This window comes from Grus americana, chromosome 3, assembly GCF_028858705.1.
Source record: "Grus americana isolate bGruAme1 chromosome 3, bGruAme1.mat, whole genome shotgun sequence".
NCBI classification, from domain to species: Eukaryota; Metazoa; Chordata; class Aves; order Gruiformes; family Gruidae; genus Grus; species Grus americana.
Genome location: NC_072854.1, coordinates 61,701,257 through 61,721,988, shown reverse-complemented (window position 1 = coordinate 61,721,988; position 20,732 = coordinate 61,701,257). Strand labels below are relative to the sequence as shown.

At 41.7% G+C, this 20,732-nt stretch overlaps 1 long non-coding RNA gene across 3 annotated transcripts in view; it reads right to left on the bottom strand.

The window, feature by feature from the left end:
• Window positions 1-2,613: 2,613 nt before the first annotated feature.
• The window catches only part of LOC129204631 (uncharacterized), a 36,963-nt gene continuing 18,844 nt past the window's right edge, over window positions 2,614-20,732 (bottom strand). Inside the window, exons 4-7 of one of the 3 annotated variants that reach the window (XR_008576451.1) lie at window positions 18,521-18,745; window positions 18,075-18,179; window positions 15,859-15,913; window positions 2,614-3,380 (exon numbers count right to left, since the gene is read on the bottom strand). This is a non-coding gene — a long non-coding RNA (uncharacterized LOC129204631). Of the gene's footprint in view, window positions 3,381-11,780; window positions 12,675-14,621; window positions 15,914-18,074; window positions 18,180-18,520; window positions 18,746-20,732 lie in introns of those variants that run through there. The other 2 variants (XR_008576450.1, XR_008576449.1) reach the window with 2 other exon arrangements.

Genomic DNA, 20,732 nt, shown 5'->3' with positions numbered 1-20,732 from the left:
TTGGGTTTCTTTACTGTTTTATTTATAGATTATGTAAACATTACAATTTTCATTGTATTTGCACCAACTCCTGCAGAAGTCCCGTAAGTCTCAAAAATAAATAGTTTTCTGTGTGTTGTCAAAACACTATTTAAAGCCAGGTTGGCATTTAAGAGTGATTCACGTTTACTGTGTTTCAGCAACTTCCCATCACTTTTCCTCAGTTTAAAAGCAAAAGGATGCTGGTGGTTTTAGCTGTTGGGTCAATGAGCTGTTTCTTGGTTTGAAAATAAGGTAGGGTTCTTCCTGGCTCATGTATCATCACCTCTAAACCAGTCCCAGTTGCAGTAAGACATTAATGTAGAAAATGAGCGAGATCTTGAGAAGCCCAAATGCCAGGAAAACACCACGAGATACAAATCGTTTATAACAACCAGGCATGCTATTTGTGGTGGGGTAAGTGGCACTGCACAGGGATAAGATTACTAGCTTCTACTTATCAACCATACACATGTCCCATGGGATCGAAAGAAAAACAATATTTTACATCCATTTACAGGATTAAATTTTTTTAAGCCAGAAGGAGACAAAAAACCCAGCCTATACCAGCATTTTTAAAGAAACACTTTCAGAAGTTAGACTTCAGTCTAGCCCTAAATACACTGGCCTGATACTCTTCATAAGTTTGTATTACTATCTAGCAAATTCAATTAATCCTTCCCTGATAACACTGTTCACAGTTATTTTCCTTTTGCTAATACACACGTCTTTAGGCATCACTACATTTGTCTATGTTCATGTAAGAGGTCTGGGTTTTAATATCTTGAGATTTCCTGGCAAATGCTGAGGTGAAGATGGGCAAAGTAATTCAAGCAAAAAAAAAAAAAAAAAACTTTGCCTATTCTTAGAATCAGTACCGCCCAAAGCTTGCCTTGCTTCCTCAGATGTTAGGTTGGTCTTTTTTACAAATGTTTTCACTTTTGTGCTTCGAGATCTGGGATACACATAGAAATAAATGTCAGCATTACAAAAGAAAGGCTGAAACTGTGGTAGTGCCAACTGGGACCAGAAATACTGGAAATCTGTAAAGTAAGTCTAATATTTAAATCACTTCCTCTCCAATTTTGCAGTATCAAGACATTTGACTCATTCAAATAAGGTTTGGATAAGAGTCTGGGCTCTCCAACCTGTGTCTGAACTGCAAACACAAACTAAAGTGAGGTTACCAACATTTTGGGACAACAGTATTTGGGCACTGAGTAAGTTTAAATGTTATAGGAAGAATAAAAAAAAGCTCCAATATCCAGCTGCTGTATAAAACACTGATTGTTCGAAATTCCATCATCAGTCAACTTTTTGCTAAATGGATGAATTAAACCTGAATGTGAAAAAAAATCTCATTAATGCAGTCCCTGTACCTATTCTGGGAGCAGTGACTGAAATCTAGGGAATACATTACGATAAGTCCTGCTCAGAGCTCCAGGGGGATAGACTGATGCTTAGCTAGGAGTCTTTCTAGTGACCTTGTTGAATTTTGGATCAGCCCCTCAGATGTCAGTTTATGTGTACATAGGAATATAAATGCTATATAAATGCATGTGTACACTGTGCCTTAGGATCTGCAAAAGTACAGCTCAAAAAATAGAGATTTGAGAGAAAGACAAATGTGATGGTAATTAAGACAGATGAAACTAATACATTTTCCATCTCCAGTTAAGAGCTGTTAAGCAAATGGCAGTTACATATTTTCATCTTTTTAACATGGGAATGCAAGTATTACTGTTGAAAGACAGCCTTTATAAAACACATTGTCAAAGTATGAGCAATCAGTTTTTACTTTAATTTTCCCAAGATTCTGTCTTTTTCACAGTAAGAGCATGATGGTTCTTTAGGGGAAAAAAAAAAAATTAAAAGAGTTCAGACCGTTCAGCTAATAATGACAGCTTAGACATCAAATAATATTTTATAATTATAGATACAGAATAGAGTTCTCATATTAACCGACTTTGTGGAGTAACAAAACAAAATATCAACACTAAGTTCAGGGAAGTTAACTGAAGCCAGCATTTTAAAAAGCTGGTTCTTATAACTCAGTCCCTAGTTCTTATTATTTGCTCATTCACAGATGAATCTAATACTGGTCCCCGTTACTACTGCTGCCTGAAACATCATATTTCAAGAACTTATCTTCCGTTAGTTAAAAGTGTATAAAATGGAACTTTTTTATATTGTATATCTTCCCTAAGATGAAAGTTTCTGAAGTGTTTCAGCCAAATCTATAGGGATGTTCCTGAGAACACGCAAGAACTTAGAAACTCAGTGCTTTTGTTTTCCTGACCAGACTCATTTCACAACTTGGTCATGTTTCAGCTGGAAGTGGCTGTGCCTGCTGAACTCAGTGCTGCGGGCATGTGCTAGGCACGCTAAGCTATTGCTCACAACATCCAGTCCCATTGGATTTAGGCACGGGGCTGCTTAGCTTACAAAACAGCAGAAAGAGGCCATTATCTTCAGACAAGCCAGCAAAACCCCCAGAACTGAGGCAGCGTAGGGATGTTTTGTGCCGGCTGCTCAGGTGCCTGCAGACTCTGCCCCAGAAGACAGGCCATTTCTCATAAATTGCTCCAACAGCTACATGTCTCCATCCTACCTGAAGTGAAATTTAAGTCCATTTGTGCATCTGAGATGTGAATAAAGAGCAAGATTTGCAATGAGCAAATACCAAATTACTTCCTATTTAGTGAGCCCCAGCCAATTCGTGTCTCAAATGGAGCAGGACTTCTCTTGCATAAGAGCATGTGAATGTGTGTTGTATCAAAACGTGGACATGACAAGGTGTTGAACTTAAAAAGAGTGTCTGGATACTTCCTAGCTTGCCCTTGACTTTGCATCTTTTGCATAATAACAAATTGTCTCATTGTAGGTGTTTCTGGGCTGGATGACGCAACTAGTTCGTTTCCTTGTTTAATGTTCTTTCTGTTATTATGCTTTGAACCATTAGAAAGTCCATAGTTACTCCATAATTACTTTAGTCTGTAGAACATGAAGTGAAAGTAAACGGAGAAGTGACTTGTCAGTGATGTATGTCCTTTCTTTGAATGCAGTCAAGGCAGTATCCTTTCTGTCAGACTGAAAGTAGGCAAAGCGTTATCACCCTTGCACTGTTATAAGTCAGCTCAATAACATGAGGTTTATTCCCAAAGACTCACTGAAATGTGAGGCATGTGTCACACACCTGAAGATAGGGCTAAGTCTGATTATCAGTTTGCCTCTATTCCGAGTAAAAATGTATTAATGTCAGCATTAAGTCTGTTGAAGAAGCTGCAGAAGGGTTCCAGGAGGCATCTCCCCTCTCATGAAGAGCTCTAAGACTTCTGTTACAATTCCAGGAACTGCAGAAACTGCATCAGATGTAAAAAGACATATTACAACCAGCAGGTCCTCTATTACTGTCACAGTCCTTGAATTGTCACTTTATAATTGTCAAGCAATTGTACTAGCTTGAGTCTTTTAGAAAAAAAAATTCCAGAAAGTGCTGCTTTGCTTTTCCTCACATCCAGCAAATTGTGCTGGTGTTAGAGTCATATGAATGTCCTGCAGATGACATAGACAAGTTGTCTTCTGCATGCAATGGGTCTCTGACGCACCAACACTAGCAGAAAGGTGATCTGGCCGTTCCGTTTTACTTTTTGTTAGAATTCAGTTTTAAAAACCTCCTGCTTCTCTTTGCTTCTTCTCCTGACTAAAATCTTGCACTGGGAAAATGTGATGACTCACCTACTTCTCCCTTTTGCTACGGTAAGATAAAAGAGGTTGGAAAGTGGCTGCAGAGCAAAATGAAGTCGAGAGGCCCATTCTCCTGTCCCATCACAAGCAGCATCTAGCAAACACTGCCTCTGCAGACCTTTCTTCAGGTGACTCAGTCTCCCACATTGACTGTGATCCTGGAAAAAGGGCTCATGCCAAATAACCATCCAGATAATGCCGCAAATTCCAACCTAATCAGGGAAATTGCCTATTCACTTGAACAACAGTCACAGGCCTGGGAGACGCCAGCCTCCAACTACAGTCATGCCTTGGCTCATTAGTCCTATGTGCCCCTGCAACTAAACTGTCAAAGGGGTGTTGAGCGCACAAAGCACTGGGCAGCATCTGAATTAAATTCCTGTGCAGAACCAAAAATAGAACACTTTGAGCCCCTTTTCTGTTGTGAAGAAAAAATGCCTGGACAAAAAAATGCTTTTCTTGGTATTATTTAATGTGTATTTCTCTCTAAAAAGCTAAAGATTTTTGGCCTCAAGGGGTGCTAGCCTGTTACCTTAGAGACTGTTTCTTTTAGAGGCAGTGGAGTGGCAGAGGGCATGCCTTTGCTGCTTACCTTGGCAACCATGAATTGCTAAATGCTGTTCCCATGAATGCGAGCCTTTCACTGCCATTAGCGCTTGCCCACAGGTATAAACATTCCTTCATGAAAAGGTCCAGGGGAATGTACACTACCTCGATAAAAATCAAGACGACAAACAAAAGCATATTATATAACAGAGCAGTTATATAAAATTAGATTTTAAAACAAGACGTGTCTTTAATGACATTGATCCTGGACGCGGTCAAATTTCCTGTTCCATTTATATTCCCTACAGCCATACCAAGCAGTGGCAGTGGGGAAGGGAGGAAAGCGAGAAAGCTCAACAGGATATTCTTGTTTCTGTAATTGCAAAATGGAAGACCACTGTGTCTGTACTCAGAATAAACGTGCTGGATGGCTTCACAGGAATAGTATGACTCCAGCAGTCTCCCTCCCTGGCACTGGGGCAGATGGAGGCAGGAGGAAAGCCGAGCTCCTGGAGCTGTGCAATGGCACTAGCTCCCCCCACCTCCCCGCTCTCAGGAATTCTTTATGGTCTAGCTGGGCAAACACTACAGGCAACATTCTCAACATGTTTACCTGTATAAAGTCCTTGTGCTGCAAAAACAAGAGATTTGTTGTATTCTTCCTGTAAATGAGGCCGTTGAGCGTGGTGGAATTAAGTTCTAAACTTAATTCTCTCCTCCCTCCCTGCCCCCCCAGTCTCCATTTTGTGAACTGAATTTTGAAAATAATAAGATTTTCATTCCATTATCAAGTCAATTCACTTTCTCAGGTCTCATCAAATAGTCAGTACTTCTAATAATACCTTGGCTTATCTGTTTTTTTTAGGTTAAGGTGAGGTGTATTTTAGAAGCAGAGTAATCTCTTGGAAAAACAGCTCCACTACAAGACATGTCTCTAAATGTCTGTCAGAGGGGAGACAGAAAGCAACTAATGGCTCAGGTGGACTAAAAGCACAGGCCTTAGCAAAGCACAAGGAGGCTATGGTCTTGATCTGCCTATGCAAGAGCAACTTTGTGCAATGGTATTTGGATATTGTCCTACGGCAGGCTTCTTGGGACAAGAGAAGATTCCTCTTGCCTTGAGAAAAATCCACGTAGCAATGGTGCTTAGCACCTCCCACATAACCCTCCCTGTGAGCAGAACGGGCTGGCTTTGCACCCCCCATGTGCCGTGACACCTGGCAGTCAAATGAGCTCTTGAAAGCTGAGCCTGATGCAAGGGCAGCGTTGCAGGGTTTCGGGATTGCCACTGAGCCACGGGCCTTAGAGTTGCACCCAGTGTCTACGTAGCCACGTGTGAATGCAGGCGGACTGTTCCTTCTGAAACACTCGTCTCGGAAGATGTCAGTGGAACGGCAGCTCTTAGGATACCATGTAATAGAGCACGTCTGGGCCAAATCCCTACCGAATCAAGAATGACCAAGCTAACAGTGTTCCACACAGTGCCCTGATGCACTGGGTGTCTCTAATTTGTTCAAAGAGTTGAATTACGTTAAGAATCAGATCCACTATTTGGTTTAGATTTAAAGTGTATCTAGATTCTCCTTTATAACATAGTAGGAGAAAAAACATGCCTTACTTACGGGCTTTTCTTTCTTCTCCCTTTTTGGTGGAGCACAGAGAATTTTTTCTTTTCTGGTATTAGCCAAGCTCACCCCATGCATCCCCTTTCTCCTCCCTCCCCTGCAGGAGATTAAATGGGCTCAGCAGTGTATGAGTGACAGGGAGGGAGACTGGCAGGTCAATTGAACCTCTCAGTCAGCTGCAGGCCCCTTATTTATTAGATTAAATTGCTACTTTTTTTCAAAATTACAAGTGAACCTTCCCCCTCTTTGTACGAAGGGGAAATGCCCATTGCTGCCAAACAAATGGCAACAGGACCAGCAGGTCGAGGGAGGGTGATTCTCACCCTCTACTCTGCTCTGGTGAGACCCCACCTGGAGTACTGCATCTGGCTCTGGGGTCCTCAGCACAGGAAAGACATGGACTTCTTGGAGGTGCAGAGGAGCGCCATGAAGATGATGACAGGGCTGGAGCACCTCTCCTATGAGGAAAGGCTGAGAGAGTTGGGATTGTTCAGCCTGGAGAAGAGAAGGTTCCGGACCTTTCAATAATTAAACAGAGCTTATAAGAACGATGGACACAGGCTTTTTAGCAGGACTTGTTGCGATAGAACAAGGGGTAATGGTTTTAAACCAAAAGAGGGTAGATTCAGGGTAGATATAAGGAAGAAATTTTTTAAAATTAGGGTGGTGAGGCACTGGAACAGGTTGCCCAGCGAGCTGGGAGATGCCCCATCCCTAGAAACATTCAAGATCAGGCTGGACGGGGTTTTGAGCAACCTGATCTAGTTGAAGATGTCCCTGATCATTGCAGGAGGATTGGACTAGATGGTCTTTAAAGGTCCTTTCCAACCCAAACTATTCTATGGTTCTATGAAAACACGTGGAACACTTCAGCAGGCACAAGCAACAGCCACACACCAGGCAAGCACAAAGGCGGCAAGCAATCACAGGAGGAAACCTGGCCTGTTGGCCATGCTCTGCCATTCCTCGCTCTCGGCAGCATAACCAGAGGCTGAGCAGAGAGGATGTGGAGAACCAGAGACCCGAGCCTGACTGGGAAACCACGAGTGGCCTTTTCCTTTGCTCCTGAAACCAGTGGGTTTGACATTTTCTCTCTCAAAAGGTGAAACATTATGCCGACAGGAAAAACATTCACAGATGTCACTTCTTAAGATACCTGTTTTCCTCTTTCTCTCTCCCACTCTTGAGTCCCAGTCAAGTGGTTCGCAATTCTTTGCTAGTAAACCAGCTACATTTTAATTTTCCCTTGCCCCCACATTGTAGCACTGTCAGAGGGCGAAGCATGCAGTAGAGGCTCTTCTCCTGGCAGGGCAGGCCAGCCGCCCCCGACGTCCTGCCTCAGCATCTCCCCTCACTCTCCAACCTCCTCACGTCCCCTCACCAGGCCTGGCGTCAGGCACTGACAGCCGCAACAGAGCTGGGGATGTTCCCAGCACCCTGTGAGCGCCGGCCAACATCCCAGTATCCTCTCCCACTGTAGTGGCACAAGCTTCATGCCCACTGACCAACTAGTGCTGCAACTTGGGGCTTCTACTGATATCACTGGAGGAACAGCTTTGTGCTTCTTTCTGCTAATCGCACCAGTGATCACAACAGCACTGTTTCCTTGTAGGAACGGGGTCTTTACAAATTTACGTCACGTACTTCTGTGAAACCACTGCCTGTTCTACTACTTTCTACCCACACCTTTATCGACATCTCCAGTCTTGGTGCAAAGTTAAGAGAATGAGGAACCTCCCGGTCTGCTACACCGGGCAGTACCCATGGGCTCCACACCCCCCAGGACTTTCAGGGATGTGGTGAGGATCTAAAGACCTCATTTTTAGAGGTTTCCTCTGAAAAGAAAACCAAAAAACTTGCAGAGTACATGACTTACTCCTGCTTGAATTCAAATCTCATGACAGATTACCAGCATCCATATGTATGCATATAAACATACAACTGAAGCAAAACAGGCTGAGCCCACCAGGAAAAAATGAGCATTAAAAAGGACAAAACAGTAATTACACTTCTGGTCTCCAAAAAAGTGAATGTTCTTCTCAGCAGCACTAAATGCAAAAACAAGAACAAAAAATGAGAGCTATTCCTTGGCTTCTTGACTGAAATAACCTTCCTTCACAAAACAAATAGTATCGCTCTCCAGGTGTTTGTCAAGCGAGAGACAATGGTAGTTACAGGACCTTTCTATAATCCACATCTCCCAACTAAGAAAAATTGAAAAGACATTTGATTTATGAGAAATGAAGCAATTATGAAGCAATGCAGTTGTGAAATTCTTTAGTGCAAACATCTTTCAAGGAATGCTAAAAAACTGGGGACACGCTGATGAAGCTTAGCAGCTTTACAAACTCAGAATGTTTGCTGTGTAAGAGTTATGGTGCAACTCAAGAAAACAAACAAAAAAATTCTTTATATTTTTTCCTTGTTTTTCCTGCACTAAGTACATGAAAATGTTCCAAGTAGCAGAACATTTGTTCTGCTCAGTTCAAAGTAGCAGAATAAATAATATGTGTAAAAAGAATAGATTAAGGAAAAAAGTCATAAATACTTCTGAATTGAATATGCACTTAAAAATACTCTGTCTCATAGTTCTGTGTTCAAAAACTGTTGCTCAGGTTGGCTTCTGAAGCCCTTAGTGTACAGAGATGGCCAATATGAGCTTTGGCATCTCCTTCACGAAAAAAGAAAAAGAAGAAAGGAAAACAATCAGGAGGGCTGGAGTATCTGTAAGCATCCACCATCTGGCAGCTGAGCTGGTAGCAAGCAGACCTTAATATTTAGAGGTAATTAAATTTTTTAGTCAAAAAACATCAAAATTCTGTTTCCTTTTAAAACTTGGATTGTTCAGATTTGAAGTCCTTTCCTTCCTCTACCCCAAAGGCACCCTCACCTTCCTCCCTCACCCAACTCTCTTATGGAAGTGCAGGCCAATGGCTGCTGCTGTTTCTTTCCTGGTATGGAGCAACAATAACCATTCACATCAATGAAACATAAATCTGGGCACACAATGGTTTCAGATATCAAACAAACCAAGCCAGCTATTAAACAAACCTGAAGACTGGTAAGGAATAAAGACAAGAACAAAGGCTACAGTTATCACTCCAATGTGAGCTTTTCCACTGCTTCCCATTACTGCTCAACCAAGTGACAACAGCCCACTGCATTTCAGATCTACCAAAGAAAGTTCCACTACAGAAAACACACAGAATAAGGTCAGATACTTCATTATTTTAGTTTTCCAGCATCTATGTCAGGTCACATTTAGATTTGTTTAGCTGGATTTCCTGCATCTGGGTTGTAAATTCTTGACATATTCAGCAGTTCCTCCATAACTACAGCCCCCAGAATAAAATGTTCTCGCCTTGCCTCGCCTTCCTTCCCACAAAACCTCTCCTTCTTCTCCAAGACAGGAATTTGGTGTGGTTTGGTCATCAAGTTATGACACTTCAGGTTTCGGCTGGGCGGCTTTCCCCAGGTCTGTGCTGACCTCAGTCCCCCTGCGGCCCACCAGCAGGTGGTCCTGGAAGGCAGCGCAGCTGTAGTCTTGGCTCAAGAGCATCGACATGATCACCGGGTCTGGCATCCCTCCCTGCAACATACAGAGCCAGCTTCCGGGGTATAATGCTCTGGGTAGGTGAAATCAAATAAACTGGTAATTTTAGCGGAAGCAAGTAGCAGTGGTTTTGGTTCATTAGACTGAACGTGTTAAAGGCTGAGGGCTGCAAGGGAAAGGACCATGCAAATTAAGGGATTTTTTTTTTTTTTTTCCTAACACGATGAAATTAAAGAAAAGCTAGAATGGGCATTCTAACACTAGCTTCACAGGTCCCAATTCTGCCATTGCTGAATGAATGTGCTAAAATGTGGGGAAAAAAGACTCTCACCTCTGGCACGGAGCTGTGAAATGCTGTGATTATCAGGGAATAGTGGGAAAGTTCCCTGGAATCAGCTAGCAGTTATGTACCGGAATATTTCAATGACTGTGAACAGCTCATACCTACTGTGAACACACCAAGGGAGCAGCCCTCATCTCCTCCTCTCCAGATTTTTGCTATGGGCTGGATGGTCCTGAGTATTTTTTTCCTCTACCTACAGCAAACACACTCTAATTCACCCACCAACATCACTTATCAGCTTCCACTGTAAAACAGTGGTCACAGTTTGAAGGTATCAGTACAGGTGGCCCACAGTGATCCTCTTATATTGCTGTACCAAAGCCACCATCAAACATTCCTCATTTGAAAGCAACCATAGCTAATTGTGTTGTTGATTTATGTCACAAGTATTGTACTACCTAGTCATGGTTAAAAGCATGTTTTACTCTGAAAGTTTTAGACTAACAAGTATTTTGATGGTAAATACCACGAGAATATGCTACTAATTTTTACTCATCCAGTGGCTTGCTTTAATCAGTGCCTCTAAAGTGAAGTCACTGCTGGGACAGTGGACAACAAATATTTAACAGTACTTGATAATGCTATGCAAAAGTGTAGGGCACAAACTGAGGAAGAACACCATATCCAATTGAAGTGGCAGAGGAATGTAGTAGGCAGAATGTAATTACTTGTATGAGAATTTGCCTAGGAAACTGAAGCTAACACTTCCACTCCTTTGAAAAATGTACTTTTAGGAATATAATCTAAGTTACTTTGCTAGGTGCACATTGCATTGTTAGTGTTGGCAGGCAAGTTAGGGTGAAAAAAAATTTAAAAAAAAAACAAACAAAAAAAAAAACCTGAATGAATGCTTCAGCTTTGAACTGTCTAAGGAGAGTGAAATGCAAATCAAGGGAAAACAAGGTTTGTTTTGAGCTTCACGCATTTCTGAAATTCTGGAAGCCAGGGCCAGAGGCAGAAAGAACCCAGGATACTTCTGACCCAGGAAATACTAAACTCCATACAAATGCCTTTTTTCCAATAGGATTTAAGACCTGGGGCCAGACTTACATTTGGGAACTGTTGAAAATGGTTTGGCAATTCTTTATGGCAAAAGTCTACCTCCAGAGAGCGATTGAGAGGCGGCACTGCAGGGATGCCTGGTGCTCAGAAAGCCAGGACCCAGCCCTGCACTGCTGGGCTCCTACTGCCTGGCACTGTGGCTACAGGGAATTGCATCCGCCCTGTGTGCTGCTGAGACTAACACTCAGCAGAAAGCCCCTCCGGCTAGCAAACAGGGAAACCCTGAGGTCAGGCTCAGATTTTCAGTCTGTCCTCAATGGTCCATGTGTCGTACTCTATGTTATTGAAGGCACCTTCACCTCTTCAAACCAAAGTCCCAATCTCTATGAAAACAGCCTAAATTACAACACAGAGCAGAGGTGTCCAGCCATGCTTTGCAAAAATGACCTCAGGACAGTCTACGGTGGCCTGGTCGACATTTGCAGTTATGTGAGAAGTGGCTGACTACTACGCACCTTGGTCCTTCAAAATTGGGAGAAATGGGCTCTGCCCTTCCCTGTTTCTTCAGAAAGGTCCCAAACCAGCCTCCCACGGGCTCAGACACCCTGTGCAACAGAAGGACAGATGCTCTTGGACAAAGGGAGAGCAAGTGGCAATTTATACACTGTGTGTAGAGGATGAAAAGGGGTAGCTCTCCATGTTAACCTTAATCCCATGGGGCCTGGAAGCAGCATAGCTAAAAAAGCTAATTAGCTGAAGCATAGCACCATGCAAAGGCAGCAATATTCCCTTTCATCCAGAAGATAACTTGGGTGTGCAGGGTCTACATATGCGCTGTAGCCAAAGAAGAGAGGGGATACTTGGCTTCAGTCTCTGGTCTGGTCACCAGTTTGTTACACTGTCTGATTTTCCATAGGTGATAAATACGGTGTGTTCTGGTATCTATATGGACTGAAGACAAACATTATCCATTAAAGCACAATGGTATACAGCTGCAGCAAGAAAGAAAACAGAAGAGATGGGAGATGAGCTTCAAATATAAAATCCACTTTAATGACATATATTTTAGGCCAGCATCCCTTCAGAGTGTTCCACAAAATCAATCTTAATAGAGACATTTATAAGCACAGAGCATAGATCTGGAGGAAGCAAAGACCCCTTTTATTCCTGGAAATGGAGAGAAAGTTTCCATGCACACATATGCACCCATGCACTCACAAAACCTCCTCGAGTGTAACTTTAAGAGAAGCAGCAGCATTGCTCAGCTCGGATCAGCCAGAACCACTTCATTTTGATTGAAGAGAGGAAAAACAACAACAGTAAAACTCAAACCACCGGGCTCAACAATTTGGGCCAAGTCCTAAAAATAGAACTGCTTTCTTATGGAAAGAAATACCAAAAAAAACCCCAACCCAAAACAAAAAAAAACCTCCAAATGATCTGAACTGTTCTCAAAATTGTCTGAATTTAGTGCCAAGCACACAGGGCAGCCTAATACTTAAGAGGCTGCCTGTGCCAGCTCTGAATCCCTCCAGTAACTAGAGACTGAATATACATGACTGGGAAGTGACTACGGAAAAAAACCCTGTTTTCTAGTGTGCAAACCATCCAGCTATTTTAACCCTTGCTTGAACGCTTGCCTTGAGGCCACACAATGCAGAGTCTGCAGTCCAGCTGCCGGCACCTGCCGCCTGGCACAGCCTCTGGCGCCCGCCTTCCAATGGTGTGCTGGGCAAAGCAGCAGCTTTACTGCGTGCGAGGAGAGGGTTCGGCCCCACCGGCGAGGCCGCAGGTCCAGCCTTCCCCACTGCCCGGGATGAGTGTCTTTGGTAGCATCCATCTGCAAGAAGGGAGGTGGTTCAGCCCGAGGCACCAGCCAGAGGGTGATTGCATGGGCTTGCCCCCACCGTGCCCACTGGGCGCACAGCAACCCACCAGCTTCCTCCCAGTGGGGACCAGGGCATCACTGGTGGAGAATGGATCAGCTTTTGCACAACAAATCACTACTGTGAATTAATTGCCTGAAATTATCATCATGGAGCAAGACCTTGCTGTGCTTGGTGCTGTACAAACTCAGAAGTGTTTCTGCAGGACTGAAAAGGCACAGGGGATGTGTTGTCAGTGGCATTCAAAATAATTTAAGAGGAAAGGCAGTTTTCTGTTCCCTGCCTGCACTGTTCAGAATGGGCAAAACACAAAAATTAATGTTAAGAAAATAAGTAACAAAGCAGCTTACGTTTATCCCCTGTGAGACTCCCTATTATCTTACTAAAACCAGGCAGAAATACAGCTCCTCATGATTTTGCTTTCATGCTTTGCCCAATCTCAAAATGCATGGTACTAAGAGAATGTATCCCCTTCAGGGACAGAGTATAGGAACAAATGCATTCTGCACATTATACTGGCAAGAAATACAGGTCTTTGCTACCCATGCAGGAAGGCAGGATTCTGGATTTTCACAAATCACCTGAGAGCTCCATCTAAAGCACCTGAAATGTCACTACTGACATCTGGCAAACAAGTTCTTGAGTGTTATCAAATCCACGCCTCCTTCTCCTTCTCTCTAGACCGATGGCCTAACAGATGTTTGTCCAAAACACGTGAAGGTGCTGTCTGCAAAGACTCCAGGAGGGCAACCCCACCATCTCCCTCTGCAATCTTTCCCGGCCCCTGCTGTTCTTCCGAGGCATTTCACTTGTGGTCCAAGGCAGTCTCTGTATTAGTGATTTTCACTTTTGCCTTTGGCCTAAAAAGGTGTTTAAGGAAAGTGTATAAAAAAAACCCTTAGTAATACAATGTTAGTTAATCTTCATCAGTTTTATTGCTGCTAAACAATTGCTGCTGGCTCCATTGCAGCTCCACCAGTTTCCACATAAACTGCAAATCCAGGCCTAGCTTCAGTTTCCTGAAAACCTATGTTAAGGTGGCAGGATAAGCTACTTTCTTCCACTCCACATGGCTGAAATTTGGATAAGGAACAAGAGAGGCCAGGACATTTAATGAAGAAAGGTCACTTTTCATGTAAAAAGGGTTTTTAAGAAGCCAGGATCCCAGCTGAATTTTTGTATGCCAAATACAAGAAATATAATATGAGAGAAACAGAAGTGCTATTTTGGGTCACATAAGTATCATATTCTGAATAATCCTTTTATTAGCAGGCAGCCCTTTCCTGCCTCCTCTTTCTCTCCAGCATTTACAGCCCGCAGGCTCGTACATTGCCATCGCTGCTGTGAGGAGGGCGTTTGTCAACTTCCTGTCCCTTAAAAAATATAAGTCAATCTGAACTTGAACTTAGCAAGAAGCACATTACAAAGCACAGAGCAGCAACTCTCATAGCTGTTTAAAAATGTGTTTGCAAGGAGAAGGTCAATATTTTTGTATAAGATTTATCTTCCTTCTAAATGCCTGACCCAAATAAGTAATCAAGAAAATGAAAGCCTAAAGCAATCAGTTCGAATTTCATCATGTGATTCTGGCCTGGTGTGTAAGAAAACACTCCATTAACTTAACATGCAAAGTGTGCATTGGAAATATTATTCTAAGCATTTAATGGAGTTGCATAAGTTTTGTGCGTTTGTTAGAGATAGTAAAAATAGACAAGAAAAACATTTTTTCCAATTAAAAAAATACCCTTTTGTTTTAAAAAACAAAGGTTGCTTATGCTTTTTACAGACATTTAGTATCAAAGTGCTTCTGATAAACATTATCAAGGCTCTCCAGGTAACATGTTTAATAAAAATACTCATTAAAAAATAGTGGTTTTTGAGCATGATAAATAAGAATTGAATTTTTTTTTTTTTTTGGCGAAGTTTTACTTTCCAGCTATCACAAATACTTTCACTTCAGAGTACAAAGTGCTTAAATTTGTTTATTCAAGAGTCTGAATAATTAGGGTATTTCCTCCCACCCTGTCTTTTTAAGTTTAACCCTATATATAAGTTTTAAAGCTTTCATTCGATTTGGACCAATTACAGAAGCCCCTTGGAACCAAAGTTAATGCCTGTACTAGGCACGGCTCCGATGCCAAGGCCAAATGAGTGAGTGCAGGAGCATTTTTAATTACAGCACCACCCTATGCATTTATGATTACTCAAGTGCACTTGACCCCACCAGTTGTCTAATCCTTCCTTTTAACTTCTCCACGGTCTATTAAACATCCCCATTTACAAGACTCTCTGCTGGAATCAAACACTTGGTGGTTGCAATGTCTGCCTTTCCCGCCTACAATGTTCTGACAGCCCTTAACATATTCCCATCCAGATTTGACCTCTCAACAGTACGTGTCTAAATTGAGTCGATCTCACTGACAAAGATCAAACTGCTACTTAAAGTGTCTCGTGGCTGGATTTCCCAGCAGACCCACAACTCCAAGCCGAAGTAGACATGAAAGGCTGCATGCAGCTGCAAGGGGTATTAGGTGGGAGAACAGTGCAAGCCTCACATGATCTGAGCTCCAAGCGCTCCTGCGGCAGCGGTACGGGGAGAAGGGAGGGGAAATGGGGGACAGGCTCTTGGCCCTAGAGTAAATCCGTGCCTAGAAAGCATGATGGTGATACTCATCCATGCATGATGCTGATACTCATCTGCCGCACTACTCATGCACAATGATGAAACAGCACTAGATAAATAGATTCTCTGAGTAGAAATGAAAGATATTATGCTATTTCCCTTCTTTGCCGTGTTGCTTCATTAATTTGTACTTATGGCTCAGAACTTTTCACAAATACCATCCGGACAACTAAGTTCCCTACCAATCCAGGAGATCCAGCACTACAATATGTACTACGCCTTCTGTGTGGAAAAAAGATTCGTAGCTCTCAAGTGCATAGAGTAATTACCGAATGCTATCCTGAAGGTGATTGCCAGCTGACATTAAAATAGAATAGAGAATACAATTCCCACTCTTTTCCACTGAGAAATCACAAACAACGTAGACAAACCCACTGCTTTTGTGGGGAGATGAAGAGGCTAAGCAAAGAGCTATAGGATCTACAGTTTTATCTGTGTTTTTGTTATTTACTTACAATCAGGCATTTCATTTTCCTTTGAAGATATATCCTCTTCTTTGGAACAAGTATTCTAGTAGGGAGAGAAAAGATTTCACTTTCTTGAAAAAGGTTATTTTGCCATTAATATACGAAAAACAGCCAACAACCATCTTCCTGCAGGGCCTACAGAAACAGAACTAGTACAGGAAAAAAAAGTCTTTGAACTAATTCTTGCAATACCAATGTAAAAAAAAAAAAATCATATGCTTGCCAAGCAAGTTCTTTAGGTCTAGTACAGCCAGAATGTGTACTTTGAAAAAGAGAATCTTTTTCCCAGATAATAATGTTCTTTGGAAACCATTCCACGCTCCTAGAAATTAATCTGTGAGGTTTATTTTTTGGCTACGTGGGTGGGGGAAAAGAGATCCAGGAAATACACTCATCATTCTCAGTAGATTAGAAAAGTTAACGTTTGTCTCACACAACTCTTTTAACCTTCCTTGTCCCTCCCCTTATTTTCCTAACCATCATTCTTCCACTCCGTCCTACAGTGACTCTGATCTCACTGAATGTAAACTTGTCACTCCTGGATTTCTCTACCTATATGCCATTCTTGACAAAATGCATGGAGCTGTTACTCAAAACTTTCTTCTAGTGAGTCCAAGCACCAAGGAAAACAAAACCAGAGGCTTGATAAGATCTCACTGGTTGATTATGAGGGGTTGGGGCAACTAAGTTTTTCTCAGATTCAAGTGCTAAAAAAAAAGATACCTCTTATTGGTCTGGTCATGGAATGGAGAAATCAATTAAATTGGGGTTTAAGAAGGCAACCCAAACCAATTACCTTAGATTTTGTTCCTATAAAACAAAAATGAAACCAAGAAATAGGTAAGATCCCAACTATCCCAAGGTAAATAGGTGAATAATTGTTCTGTAGTATATCCTAGCAGTGAGAAAACCACTATCTCATTTCAAGAGATAGATATGCAGGTGTATACAGCAACCACTGATACAATATATCCCCTAAGAAATGTTTCCTTCTTCGTGTATTACACAATAGAGTTTTAATTATCCCCTCCCAGCTTCGTACTAGCTCTCCTCCCTGCCAGGATGAAAAACCCCGTGGCATTTCAATTCCACTCTGCAGCTAAGCATTCTCAGTACACACTGTATGGTTCTTGCCTTGAGGTAACAAAACCAATTTGTTAATTTTGTTTTTAATTCAGAGGGAAAGGAGTGCCATTTCATGGGTTTCTAAGGCTTCGGTGTAATGCTCCATCCCTTAGCTATGTCTGGTTTTCTTGCAAAAATACTGTGGGGTTTGGAATTTGAAGTAAAGATGAGGAATTATTCTAGGATTTGTTTCTCCCTTCAAAAGGTATTTAAATTGAGGTGTCTGACTAGTACTTAGCAATTATTACATAGAGAATAAAGTTTTTTGCTAAATCCTGTGCTGCACCTGGTGTAGTCACCACACTGAAGGAAAGTGAGGGTATTCCTGAGCATTCCACCAGAGATGTGTGAAGACTTGAAATTTCAACACACACCACGTAACCAATTCCTGTTGTTTCTGAACTCCATATTTGAACAATACAATTGTCCTTCCTGCCCGCTATAAAAGGACACAGGGTGTCTGTATAATGACAGTTAGCATTTCCCCTTCTCACATGATAAAAGGTGATGTCATCTGTCTGTAAGCACACACATAGATCTGCTGGAATTGTGTATTATGAAACATTTGAGGCAAGATGTCCAATATCTGTAGTATGGGAATATTATGCTGTAGAAATAAAATGGATTAACAGTATCTAAGACACTTAATAGTTCAGAATTTAGGCAGAGATGATCTACTATACAGATTTCTTTGTGCTCAGTATGACTACGTCTTTGACTAATGTAAGCATTTTAAAAGCGTTTTGTGTGTACCTCCTAATTGCAGGAACACAGCAAGCCTTTTGCTGCATTGCTGTTTGGATGGTTTCAATGGTAAGTCCTGTATTCCATGTACACATCTGCTTCCGTTACAGTTGTTTTGGTTCCCAAGAAACAAAACCCTCCGCTTTTAAGCTTCCTCTAGTTTCTTTTCAATTCTTTTAACAAAACTTGTGGAATTAATTTAATTTGCATAGAATTACCACATACATTTTTCTGTGACTTCTTCCGGGTAGCATTATTTTTGAATATGCAAAAGCGTGCAAAAGCAAAATAGTTGTATTTTACAGTATTAAACTCAAATTAAACTGTCAACATACCAGTCAATCTCTGACTTGAACTTCTGTCAAAAACAGGACCACAGTAATGTGTGACTCAATCACTGACACTATCTTCAGGGATTTCATTAATTCTTTGCTGGACTCCTGGATAGGACAGAAATAATAATTAACACACAACATAAAAGCTGCTTTAATACTTTTTACAGTTAGACCCACCGAGGGTGAAGTTTTCTGACTTGAACATAGACATCTTATCTGAGCTAGCCTTCTCCCATCTGAAAACTGAAGAACCTTCACGAATCTGTGAGGTAAATCCTTCACTGGTATGAGTTTTCATAGCCCCTCCTTTTAGCTCTCACTTCCAATAACAAAGGGTTCATCGAAAACTCTATTCAAACCCTTCCTGCTCTTCTCAATATGTAAGCATTTAAGTAGCTGATTGCATTGGAAAAATGGAAATTACACAGAATGGTGCAAAAACTTACTTCTTTTTACTTAGATAAATTCTCTATATATATCTATTCCTTGGAAAAAAATGTTGCAAAATTTCCAGATTCTTTGGTCGGTTCAATTTGCTGTCATTGAACTCTCTAATGATATTCTTTGCCTGGGTCTTTTTCTCCTTCCATCCATTTTGTTCTGTTTTGAGGGTCTGTGCTGCTTTGCTCAGTTAGTGTTCTCCTCCAAGGAACTCAGCTTTACCCCAGCTGCTGAAATACAAAACAAGGCAAACAAAAAGTTGAATTGGTTCCGTCATATTTTTCTGCTGCTCTTCTTGTTTTTTCTTCAAGAGTCTTCTTCCATGCCAAGACAGCAGAACTATTCACTTTTCCATGCCATGGACCCCAAGAAGCCCTTTTTCTTCTAACATCCCTTCCCCCTGTCCCTAAATCCCTTCTCCCTTTTGGGACAGCATTCCCCTTTGAGCCTCCTGTCTACCTGCTCGGCACTGAGACTGGCACACAAAAGTTGCCTCCTGCTCACCTGTGTGGTATCTCCTCCTCCAGCACAAGTCCTCCTCAGCTCCAGTGCTACTTCTTCCCACAAAACTGCTTAGTTTAACGGGTTGGCAAGTGAAGAAAATCATCAGATGTATTACGTTTAAGGTGCAGTTTTAGCACAACAGGCAAAGGGGAATCATCGGTCCTGCCTGAAAGGATGAACCTTCAGTATTCACAATTTCACAGGAACTTTCCTGCATTTTGTAAGTGCTTCGTATACATGTTCCCTATTTTCATTTCTGTCTAGGTCTCAAGTTTAGGATTTAGCTGAAATAAATTAGATCAACTCAATGAACAATTTGCTGCTATGTGCCTCTCAGTCATTCTAAAAAAACCAAAAAAAACCAAAAACCCAACCCAAAGTTCTGTCAGTCTGTTTTCTGCAGACATAAGAAAGTAATTTGGCCTAGGTGATTCATTGTTTATTCCTTTCCAGATGTAGTGCTCACTATGAAAAAATAAAGATCTTTCTTTCAAATGTTCTGCAAAACAACAGTAGTTGTTTTCACAGACGAAGTATTGTACTCATAAAGAAATATTGATACAGGAATTGAACTGTCGAGACTGTCCTCAGTTTCTTGTTATCACGTGCACAAAGCTTTAGCATGTTCAAAACAATTGCTTGAATACAGAACATTATTTAAAATGAAGCACATGCAGGAAGGAGCTCAACTGACTGAGTCCGCAGAAGCACAGGTTTGAAGAAGAATCCTGCTTTAACAGAGATTGTCTCTATCTTTCTGAATTATTGCTAAGGTATTAATCACTGCAGCTTGTAAGGGCAAAGCAGAACATTAAGACAAAACATGATCATATAACACTTACAAATCTCAGGTACCACCCTGACTCTTATTTCTGCTGCCACGGGACTATGATGCTTTTTGTTAATCCTGAATATATTTATAATTGGCTTCATAAGTGGGCCCAACTGGGACAACTTCTCACGGGGGACCTTGGTAGGAAGAATGCAAGAGCAAAGCCTCCAAAAGAGGTTTCTCACTGCATGTGGACTTGTTATGTAAGGCTTTCTTCTAGGATGGGATATGGACTTAAAGCAGTCTGGTTCTTAATATCCAGGCTAAATCATCTAGAACAGTACAAACCATGGTATTTAAATTAAGAAGAGTAAACAGCAATTTTCAGTCATGTTGTTGCTCTGTTCTAACATGCTGCACGCTGTGGCTGAACCATCCGACATCTGGACTGCGATACTGGATACTGCCAAAGCTGCGCTCGGTGGTTGCCAAACTGCTGAGCCCACGTGTGGCTTCACAGCTTGATATCCAGAGAGCTATGATTCAGATTCTGAAAAATCACCAGGTCTATGGTTGCAATATGATTCAGCAGTTTGGAGGAAAGCCTTCTTAAGGAAAAAAAGAAAACAGCAGCAAAAATCCCCATAACTGACCATATATGGCATACAACTTTTAACAAAGAAGTGAACTCCCTGAACACCTTCACTTCACAGCAGAGCTGCATAACTTGACTGGTTGGTACAAAATATGGCTAGTCACAAGCATCGGAGGCTAAATTCTGCTTCCCTAACAACAGTGCAAACTCAGATTAACTCCACTAATTTCAGCGGTACACAGCCTGTTTAAATATGAATGTACAGAAGCTCCTCAACATGCCTCTCTGCTGTTTGAGGTAAGCTTGAAATCATTAACCAGGTAGAGAGCAGCTTCCTTACCAAAGA